Source organism: Phytophthora infestans, genomic scaffold, assembly GCF_000142945.1.
Source record: "Phytophthora infestans T30-4 supercont1.32 genomic scaffold, whole genome shotgun sequence".
Taxonomy (NCBI): domain Eukaryota; phylum Oomycota; class Peronosporomycetes; order Peronosporales; family Peronosporaceae; genus Phytophthora; species Phytophthora infestans.
The window spans coordinates 1552288-1556348 of record NW_003303727.1 but is presented as its reverse complement, the minus strand read 5'-3'; positions in this window follow the sequence as shown (position 1 = coordinate 1556348).

Below are 4061 nucleotides of genomic sequence, written 5' to 3'. Positions count from 1 at the left end.
GACCAAATCTGGCTTGTACAAATGGTGCGGGTAAGTTTTTCTATGATGCCTCAAGCAAGCTGGGTCCACTAATCGTTAATGTGCAAGATAAGCTGCAAAAACCCATAGTTTCAGAGGAGGCGACCGTAACTACAAGTGTTCTAGAACTTATATTTGACAAAATGTAGCTTGTACAAGTTTAAGCAGTAGTACTTTGAAAACTACCTGTACGTCGAAACAGTCCCCCAAATCAAAATTTCAAGTTAGGATGCAAAAAGAAATGTATTATCAGAAATTAGAATTCTGATTAGGAGCAAAGTGTACTGCAGTCACTTTTGGTGCTTGGCAGCCCGTACGACAGCTAGCTTCACATTCAGTTTACGCTTCTTTTCTTTCTTCTCGTTCGCACCTACACGAGCTTTCTCCGACTTTGCTGGTAGCTTCAACTTTTTGTAGAATATCTTCTTCTCATGCTCGAAGTTTGCCTGGTCATACACACGTCCCTCCATCGTACAGTACGCTGTTAGCAGAGACTCCCACGATCCAACAGAATCCTTTTTACTTCCTGATGCCAGCTTGGTTGCATATCGAAACGACGCAACGCGGTCCACTTCACAAACCGCAACGTCGCCATAAACACCGCCCCATTTGTCTTCTTCAGCAGTGCCCTTCTGGTAGACGAGAAGTACCGAGTGAAACACCAGGTTATTCAAGCACACGACATCGCCGGGTCGTTGGATAAGCACGGAGCTTCCAGGCGTACGTAGCATCCTATTCAAGGAGTCCTCCTTGTTACCGTAGTTGAAGGATGTGGTCGCCTTAGAAGCCGGAGGAAATACCACCCAAATCTTGAAGGCCGTCTTCGCGCACGGGGGCAGGTACGAAATCACACGCCCGTGGTCGACGTGTATGGGGAACTCACGGTTTCCAGATTGAAGCCAGTATTCAGACCTATACCTATAGGCTTCGTTGTGCGGAAACACGAGCTTGGAGTAGTAGTTTGGCAGGTGTACGCTGTACTGGTCCGAGGGGCAAAATCGGCCTTCTTCTTGCTCCTCCCTTGCACCCTCCTCCACGAACTCCCGAATGTTGGTTGTTCCGAGGATGTCAAAGATATGCTGGGGGTCGCTCGGAATACGTGTATACCTACGTACCCCTGCCACCAAATCACACGAGCCAACAAACACCAGTGCTGGTGCCTCGGAATCCATCACACGCGCCCATGAGAACGCGCCCAGCACGTATCGGTCCTTGCTGTACGGTATGCGTGCCTTAATCTTCTGCAGGTCGTAGGTCCGAGGGCCATAGTCTACCCGATCGACTAGCTGCACCAACGTATCGATAAATTGCGCGGTCATCGTCGAGTGAGGTCGATATCTAGGCTTGCAACTATTTGTAGAAAATTGGCCAATTAAAAACTGCCAGCGAGTCGTTGGGTGCTACACAGGGATGCCCTGGCTATACATGGGTGCTATTTGAGAAAATGCAGTGTTGAGTCCCTAAACGGACGGTGTTTTTCGTATTTACTCCTCGTACTGCTTATACGGCCCGAAAGCCGGCTCTATTCGCTCGTGCTGCTCATACGGCCCAGAAGGCTGCTCAATTCGCTCGTGCTGCTCATACGGCCCAGAAGGCTGCTCAATTTTCTCGTACTGCTTATACGGCCCGAAAGCCGGCTCTATTCGCTCGTGCTGCTCATACGGCCCATAAGGCTGCTCAATTCGCTCGTGCTGCTTATACGGCCCGAAAGCCGGTTCTATTCGCTCGTGCTGCTCCTACGGCCCGGAAGGCTGCTCCATTCGCTCGTGCTGCTTATACGGGTTAAAAGCCGGCTCAATTTGCTCGTACTGCTCATACGGCCCAGAAGGCTGCTCAATTCGCTCGTACTGCTTATACGGCCCGAAAGCCGGCTCTATTCGCTCGTGCTGCTCATACGGCCCATAAGGCTGCTCAATTCGCTCGTGCTGCTTGCTCGTACTGCTTATACGGCCCGAAAGCCGGCTCTATTCGCTCGTGCTGCTCATACGGCCCATAAGGCTGCTCAATTCGCTCGTGCTGCTTATACGGCCCGAAAGCCGGTTCTATTCGCTCGTGCTGCTCATACGGCCCGAAAGGCGGCTCAATTTGCTCGTGCTGCTCATACGGTGCTCAATTTGCTCGTACTGCTTATACGGCCCGAAAGCCGGCTCTATTCGCTCGTGCTGCTCATACGGCCCAGAAGGCTGCTCAATTCGCTCGTGCTGCTCATACGGCCCAGAAGGCTGCTCAATTTTCTCGTACTGCTTATACGGCCCGAAAGCCAGCTCTATTCGCTCGTGCTGCTCATACGGCCCATAAGGCTGCTCAATTCGCTCGTGCTGCTTATACGGCCCGAAAGCCGGTTCTATTCGCTCGTGCTGCTCCTACGGCCCGGAAGGCTGCTCCATTCGCTCGTACTGCTTATACGGCCCGAAAGCCGGCTCTATTCGCTCGTGCTGCTCATACGGCCCAGAAGGCTGCTCAATTCGCTCGTGCTGCTTATACGGCCCGAAAGCCGGTTCTATTCGCTCGTGCTGCTCATACGGCCCGGAAGGCGGCTCAATTCGCTCGTGCTGCTCATACGGTGCTCAATTTGCTCGTACTGCTTATACGGCCCGAAAGCCGGCTCTATTCGCTCGTACTACTTATACGGCCAGAAAGCTGGTTCTATTCGCTCGTGCTGCTCATACGGCCCAGATAGCTGCTCAATTTGCTCGTACTGCTTATACGGTCCGAAAGCCGGCTCTATTCGCTCGTGCTGCTCATACAGCCCATAAGCCGGCTCTATTCGCTCGTACTGCTTATACGGCCCGAAAGCCGGTTCTATTCGCTCGTGCTGCTCATACAGCCCATAAGCCGGCTCTATTCGCTCGTGCTGCTTATACGGCCCGAAAGCCGGTTCTATTCGCTCGTGCTGCTCATACGGCCCATAAGGCTGCTCAATTCGCTCGTGCTGCTTATACGGCCCGAAAGCCGGCTCTATTCGCTCGTGCTGCTCATACGGCCCATAAGGCTGCTCAATTCGCTCGTGCTGCTTATACGGCCCGAAAGCCGGTTCTATTCGCTCGTGCTGCTCATACGGCCCATAAGGCTGCTCAATTCGCTCGTGCTGCTTATACGGCCCGAAAGCCGGTTCTATTCGCTCGTGCTGCTCATACGGCCCGGAAGGCGGCTCAATTCGCTCGTGCTGCTGCTATATAAAACCAATGGACTCTGTACAGTTAGCAAATTTCTTGAATGAAGATTTTGTTTTCGGTAGGGCTGAAATATCTGATGACACGCTAAATGACGCGCTGGACGAAGTAAGCTCGCTCGATTTTAAATCAATTTTCGGTGACATCTATGATGCATCGTAGCAAAGAGACCCAAATCGATTGTAAGCTCATATTTAGGTTTTGGGTGAAGATCGAAATACATTTCATTCGCTCGCAACATTTGCTCAATCAAACAAATGCTAACAGCTCTATCAAACTAGGGACAGTGCCGGTCCGTTAAGAATTGGGCGGCCTCGAGGTGGCTCTACTTCTATCATCGCTTGATCAACTTCTTCGGCTAAACCTCTCTTTCGTTTTCGTTGGCTCCGATTAAATAATGGTCGACGCGAGGGAGTATCGGAACCGAAGGGTACATACGAAGCGAAGTTCAAGTGGACACACTCAGCATGATTGTAGAAATACTTGCATGGGCATGTACGCTCGCGAACATTCACAGCCCAGCCTGCTTCCGGTTGCTCATCTCGTTCCATTCTAGCATTGTTGATACCTATCTGCGCGCATATCTCAATGATTTCAGCAGTTTTCTTTCGAGGCCTCATGTAGATCCGAGGCGTCGGCTGCACTCGCATTAGTACGTAGTCATATACACCAGGGTCATTGTCAGCGCAGTTCAGAGCCGGCATTTTTTCGATCAGCGCCGATCTCCTCAGCTCTGTTGCACGCCGACGTAGCTTAGCTGTGGATTTTGCGTTTCCGCAAATAAAGATCCAAAAAGAGACTCGGGATTGCAGCAACGAGCAAACTGCGATAAAAGCAAACCCATTTTCATGCGCATACGGAGTGTGTACA